Source organism: Glycine soja, chromosome 3 (assembly GCF_004193775.1).
Source record: "Glycine soja cultivar W05 chromosome 3, ASM419377v2, whole genome shotgun sequence".
Taxonomy (NCBI): domain Eukaryota; kingdom Viridiplantae; phylum Streptophyta; class Magnoliopsida; order Fabales; family Fabaceae; genus Glycine; species Glycine soja.
The window spans coordinates 29011973-29019253 of record NC_041004.1 but is presented as its reverse complement, the minus strand read 5'-3'; the positions used below and the strand labels follow the sequence as shown (position 1 = coordinate 29019253).

Sequence of the window (7281 nt, the reverse complement as noted above, 5' to 3'; positions counted from 1 at the left end):
TTGTTGTTATTTTTACAAAACCATTAATTGAAGAAAGGTTGATTCTGCTAAGAAGTCAACTTGGAATGATCTTTGTCATTTATTGACTTAATTTCTATATGTCATCCATTGCTGCATCCAAGGATATATCATCCACTGGACCTTAACACACACTCACAATGTTCAATATATGGACAATATATCATGCATTTTATTCTTATATATGAAATGCAATATTTTTGTAGTGGAATGTTGTAACACTTCATGCTAAGTCGGTTTTGGGAAACAGGCCTAATGATTATTTTTGAAAAAACCAAAAAGCCTACTATAAAACCATATTATGTTGAAACTCTTGGCATTACACTCTCTCTACAAACACTTCAACTTCCTTCCTAAGAATTCAAACCCAAGCTCTTATCTCTCTATAGTGACCTCTACAAACACCCTCATTACTGAGATAATCCCAACCATGGAAATCATCACCATTCACACAGACAATGAGTCATCCATCCATGTAGAACACTTTTTCAACATTCAAGAACTCAAATAAATGGGTCTAAAGCTCAATGAAACCCTATTGTTCTGTGGTGTCGTACACTTCTTCAATGAACAACAAACCATCTACCCTGAAATGATAAGAACCTTCTAGAGCATGCTGAGTTCGTAAATAAGAAGACTATTGCCCCCAAGGTTTTGGGAGTGAAGGTAGTATTGTTTTGCAACACTATTGCTAAGGAAATAGGATGTCTACATGAGGGTAGTACTTACCAAGAAGGTTGGGAGAAGAACTATGAATCCCATGTCACTAGAACACTCTACAAAGAAAATGCTGATAAGGCTGGTGACTAAAAGACGACAGTGTATAACCTAATATGTGAGAAGGTAAAAATATGGGCTAACATTTAGAACAAAAGTGTGCTCCACAAAGCAGGTTCCAAAATAACCCTCTCAGATCTCCATAAGTTTGTGTTGTTTCACTTGATGGAGAACCTTCTGTTTTACCTTCCACACATAATTTACATCAACATGTTGAAGAACCTCAAGGGCTTTGGTGGTCAGGACGAGATCTACTATGCAAGCTTCATCAACAAGCTCTTGTGGGATCAAGGAGTATATCATGTGTTCAACAAGATGGACAAGGAATCTAAGCACACCCTGATAGTTAAGGGTTCAGTGGTTGCTAAACAAAATTTTTTTAGCAAGACTAACCTTAAAGCTATGAATGTGGCTTTAGAACAAAGTTTAAAGGAGGCTCCAAAAGTGGACGTGGACACCATCAACAAGAAAAAACAGAAAAGGCTTGACAAGGCCCTCCCTGATGAAGACCTAGGAGTTGGATCAAGTGGCCTCAGAATAATTAAGAAGGGGGGGTTGAATTAATTATTAATGAACCTTTACTAATTAAAATTTACCCTTCTTAGGTTTTTACTATGCTATTATGAAAGTAAAGAACAGAAATATAAACTTAACCAAAAGTAAAAGCGGTAATTAAAGTGCACAGCGGAAATTAAAAGAGTAGGGAAGAAGAAGATAAACACACAAGAGTTTTATACTGGTTCGGCAACAACCCGTGCCTACATCCAGTCCCCAAGCGACCTGCGGTCCTTCAGATTTCTTTTCAACCTTGTAAATTCCTTTACAAGCAAAGATCCACAAGAGATGTACCCTCCCTTGTTCTCTTTGAACAACCTAGTGGAGGTACCCTCCACTAGAACTGATCCACAAGAGATGTACCCTCTCTTGTTCTCAGTCACAACAACCCAAGTAGATGTACCCTCTACTTGTACCACAAAGGAAGTACCCTCCAATGTGTTAAGACAAAGTTCTCAGGCGGTTAGTCCTTTGAAACTTTGTGAATGGGGAAACAAAAGAATTCTCAGGAGGTTAGTCCTTTGAAATCTTTTGTTTATGGGAAAGGGAAGAATCAAAAGAATTCTTAGACTGTGTCGTTTTGAATTCTTTGACAAGGGAGAAGGGAGACACAAAAGAAATCAAGCGGTTAGTCTTTTGTTCTTTTGGAAAAGGGAGAAGAGAGACACAAAAAGAATTCAGGCAGTTAGTCCTTGGCAAATTCTTTTTGGCAAAGGGAGAAGGGAATGAAAAAGATGAATAGCACACTTTTGTTTTTTGTGAAAGAACAAGGTTTAGAAACCAGAAAACTTTGAAAGCTTTTGGCAAAGGAAGAAGAAGAAGTAGAAGTTCAAAGAGATGTTCAAAAGTTAATTGGAAAAGTTGTAAATAATTTTTCTTCAAATGCAAGTCAAGGTCTTGCTTTTATAAACTCTTCATGTCTGGTCAAGAAAACCATTAGAATAGTTATAACCTTTAGAAAAACTTGAAACCCATTGGAAGAGTTACATCTTTTGATTTTTATTCAAAACTTGTCACTAGTAATCGATTACCAAATCATTGTAATCGATTACACAAAGCATTTTGGTGAAAGGATGTGACTCTTCATAATTGAATTTGAATTTCAACGTTCAAACATACTGGAATCGATTACCAAATAATTGTAATCGATTACACCATTTTGAAATCAACTGGAACGTTGTAAATTTAGTTGAAAGCTTTTTGAAAACAATCTTTGCTACTGGTAATCGATTACAATAAACTGGTAATCGTTTATCAGAGAGTAAAAACTCTTTGGTAAAAGCTTTTGTGAAAAATTCATGTGCTACTCAATGTTTTGAAAAAACTTTTTAGTACTTATCTTGATTGAGTCTTTTCTTGATTCTTGAATCTTCAACTTGATTATTCTTGATTCTTGATTCTGAAACTTGAATCTTGAAACTTGATTCTTGAATCTTGAAATCAAATTTCTCTTAATTCTTGAAGTGTTCTTGACTCAATCTTTAACTTATTCTCTTGGGCTTTTTGTCATCATCTTTGTTATCATCAAAACTCCTTGAATCAATCTTGATTCATCATCATGACGCTTGTTTCTACACTAGGTCTGAAAAACTTTGGCATTTCAAGAAAAATTTAGAAGATCATGGCTACACAACAAAAGAAGAAAAAAAAACAAAAAAACAGCCACAAAGAGATGAAGAAGATGAGAAGCCTCTAGCCAAGGAGCACAAGACAAAAAAAGGCATGAGTTTGCTACATTTGCTTCAACTCGTCCACCAACAATGACCTTAGTAGCACAAAAGTTGAAGGACCTAAGTGAGATTGTTGAAGATGATGAAGGGTTGGTGCAAATGGCTCTACAAAAAAGGAAAGTTGCTTCTCCAAAAGCCTTTGCTCCAAAGAAGGCCAAGAATGCCCAATCAGTCATTAAAGCATGGGCATCGGTCATTCCCTCTACCATTCCACGATGCATAAAGATGAGGGTGACCGAGGCTAATCCAAAGATGGGTGATAATGAAATGGGGGTTTCCTTCATTGGAAACAAGGAACATCTGACCTTTTCCTCATCAAATAGTGAGTCCACTAGTGACACTCCTACCTTGCCCCCCCACAAGCATGCACTGTCTACTTAACCATGTCTACCTCAATCTCCTTTGTATTTGGATAGATTCAGAGGAGCAGCTATAAAGGAACCATTAGCTGATGCTCAAAGATTTCCATTGGCCTTCGATAAAGGTAATCCTACACTTGTAACCCCTTTCTCTAAAGTCATTTTCTCTAAACCTGTGTTTAGGGAAACAGAATTTGTTCAAGCACCTAGCTGGACACGATATGACTATGTGCATACTGCATCTAAGGCCTTTAAGACTCTATCATCAGATGATATAATTCATCTTTCACCTCTACAATGGACTCATCTAGAGCAACCAATTATTGTTAAGATGCCTCCCCATATGCTAGCACCTGAAACTTAACAACAAGTTTGACCTTCCACTAAAGTGACTCCCACTCAAGCTTGGTGAAGTATGTAGAATCTAAAGGACAAGAAGAGCTCTCAAGGTTGTATCTATCATGAACTATTTGGAAAGCAAGGAAGGGACTCTTTACAAGAAGTAGGACCTCCCAAGATACAATTTCAGAAGAAGGTGTACTTATGGACGCCTGATGTGTCATTATTTTCTCCTATTTCTTAACCTTTTTGGTCACCATTTTAATTACTGATTAGCCTTAATTGTCAAATTAATTATGCAATTTTATCATTTGGGCCTACTTGATTAATTTTGTGTTTTTAATTTAATTTCAGGAGAATTATAAGCAATTGGGCTTGGATCCGAAATTGGGCTGAACCGGCTTGGACTTGAAGAGAGCAGACAATTTTATTTTATTTCGTCCAATTTTATTTTATTTTATTTTGTCCAGTTTTATTTTTTTTCTTTTTTAGGCTTGGACTTAAAACAGATTTGTAAGCTTTGGGGCTGAGGACCTATATAACAGCACCAAGGTTTTAATAGAAGGCAGATTGTTGAAATAGGAGAAAATTTTACGGTTTTGCATTTTCAGTTTCGTGTTACTGTTCACGTGCACTATTCACGTAGCAATCAAATTTTGTTTTCTGCTTCAAATTGCAATTTCATTTTCTGCTTCTACCTTTGAATTCGTTTTCGTTTCTGCTGATTAATGGAAGGTTGAGTCTCCAGTGTTGTTTTCTCTTGAGGATCAAGCACATCTCTCTTTGAGGTTTTGTTATTACTATTGAATTCTGATTAGTTTTTCCCCTTCACCAATTGCTCTGTATTTGTTGCTATTAATCCATGCATGCTTAATGCTTGATTAATTGTCTCTATGCTTAATTTACGTTCATGCTTAATGATCAGTTCATTCATGCTTAATGGACATGTGAGAGGGATTAATTGGTGTATGTGTTGCTTAATCACATAATGACAGCCTTATGTTAATTTTTGCTTAGTAAATTAATTTCGGGTTGGATTAAGTGGTTGAACTGATTAGGGATGAATTCTCATAACCTAGGATAAGAGACTTGCTTTTGAATCAAGGGAAAACAACATGTTTTAATTCTGTTATTTTCTTATTCAAGTTTGCTTGCTGTTTAAATTACAAAAACAAACAAACCCCCTCCCCCACTTCGTTACTGTTTGATTAACATATGTTATGAACGTTTGGTTGATCATTGCTCACTGAGAGACGACCTAGGATCACTTCCTAGATACTGCATTTTTTTAATGTTTATTTGATTTGGGTATGGCCTCGATCAAATTTGGCATCGTTGTCGGGAAGTAGTGGTCCAAAGGTTCATAATAGTGTTTAGTTGTTTTGAGTGTAGCTCTGTTGTTTAGTGTTGTGAGTGTGTGTTGCTTTGTTTTGTGTAGTGTTCTGTTTTGCATTTCAGTCGTGTCCCCTGTTAGGCGCTTCCCTGATTCAGTTTTGTGTAGTGCTGTGAACAGTGATTAGCGACTGATTTTGCAATTTAATTGGCGATTTTTGTTTTGATAGTTAGAGTTGTTATTTTTGGCTGATTTTTTGTATGGCAGTTTCTTTTGATCCATATTTTGTGTGAAAAATACCAGAAGCACTTGTTGTGGCTGAATTTAAGAGATTCAAAAAATTTGGGAACTTGTTTTTAGCAAAACTTAAAACAGTCATAACTTTTGTTCCGGTTATCCGAATGACTATTATTATATATGCATTTGGGGTAGAAAAAAAATTCTCATATTGTGACAACCTAGTTTAGCTGGTTGGAGTTTCCCAAACTTAAAAAACCATCTGTTTACTAAGTTTTTTTTTTATTTTTCGAGTATTATTGTCCTATTTTTCTAAATTTTCCTTAGGCAGTTTTCATAGTTAGACTTTGAATTTTTATCTGAAAATTTTTGTGTTATCTTTTCATGATTTTAGGGTGTTGCTCACAAAATTTCAGCTCATATGGATATCTTTTGACTATAGTTGTAGTTTTAACCCTCCCTTGGTGCTTGTTTGAGAAACACATGATTTGCTGCATATAGTGCATGACTAAGGGCAATCCGGGTGATTTACAACCCTTTCATCCTGAAATAGATAGAACCTTTCATAAATTACTTAGGCATAGTGTGCATCCTGATCATTCTGTGCATTTTGAGCATTTTGAGCATTTTGTTGCTGGTGATTCTAAACATTCTGATTTTGAGCATTCGACTACTAATTTTCATATTGAGAACATGGCTCAACCTCCACCTCGTGAGAGGACTCTTAGGGAGATGGTTGCACTTGATTTCACTTATGAAAGCTTGTGCATTCAATATCCCGATGAGGATGTTCCATATGTTCTCAAGACTGGACTAATACAATTGCTGCCCAAGTTTCATGGTCTTGCAGGTGAAGATCCTTATAAGCATCTTAAGGAGTTCCATATTGTCTGTTCCACCATGAAACCCCCTGATGTCCAGGAAGATCATATCTTTCTAAAAGCTTTTGCTCATTCTCTGGAGGGAGTGGTGAAAGATTGGTTGTACTACCTTGCTCCCAGGTCCATTACCAGCTGGGATGACCTTAAGAGGGTGCTCTTGGAGAAATTCTTCCCTACATATAGGACCACTGCCATCAGAAAAGACATTTCAGGCATCAAGCAACTTAGTGGAGAGAGCATGTATAAGTACTGGGAAAGATTCAAGAAATTGTGTACAAGCTGTCCTCACCACCAGATTTCTGAGCAACTCCTTCTGCAGTATTTCTATGAGGGACTTAGCAACATGGAGAGGAATATGATTGATGCTGCTAGTGGTGGAGCTCTTGGTGATATGACTCCTTTTGAGGCTAGGAATTTTTTTATTGAGAAGATGGCTTCCAACTCCCAACAATTCAGTGCAAGAAATGATGTTATTGTCCTTAGAGGAGTCCATGAGGTGGCCATTGATTCATCTTCATCTGCTGAAAATAAAAGCTTGAGGGAAAACTTGATTCCTTGGTCAACCTAGTAACTCGGCTTGCCATGAAGCAGAAATCTGCATCTACACCTGTTGCAAGAGTCTATGGTCTATGTTCTTCTGCAGATCACCATATAGATCTTTGTCCTTCTTTGCAGCAATCTGGAGTCAATGAGCAACCTGAAGCTTATGCTGCAAACATTTATAATAGACCCCCTCAGCAGCAAACCCAACAACAATATAATAATTATGATCTTTTAAGCAACAGATACAATCCAGGTTGGAGGAATCATCCAAATCTGAGATGGGCAAGTCCTCTACAAAAACAACAGCTTGTCCCTCCTTTCCAGAATGTTGCTAGTCCAAGCAGGCCATATGTTCCTCCTCCAATGCTGCAGCAGCAGCAACAACAACAAAGACAACAACCAACTAAGGCCCCTTCTCAACCTTCCTTAGAGGAGTTAGTGAGGCAAATGACCATCCAGAATATGCAATTTCAGCAAGAAACAAGAGCCTCTATTTAGAGTCTGACAAA

At 37.0% G+C, this 7281-nt stretch overlaps 1 non-coding gene across 1 annotated transcript; it reads right to left on the bottom strand.

Moving 5' to 3' along the window:
* Positions 1–6419: 6419 nt before the first annotated feature.
* LOC114407916 lies at positions 6420–6526 on the bottom strand. Its single transcript, XR_003665727.1, has one exon. It is a non-coding gene; the product is annotated as a small nucleolar RNA R71 (small nucleolar RNA).
* Between the last annotated feature and the right edge of the window lie 755 nt (positions 6527–7281).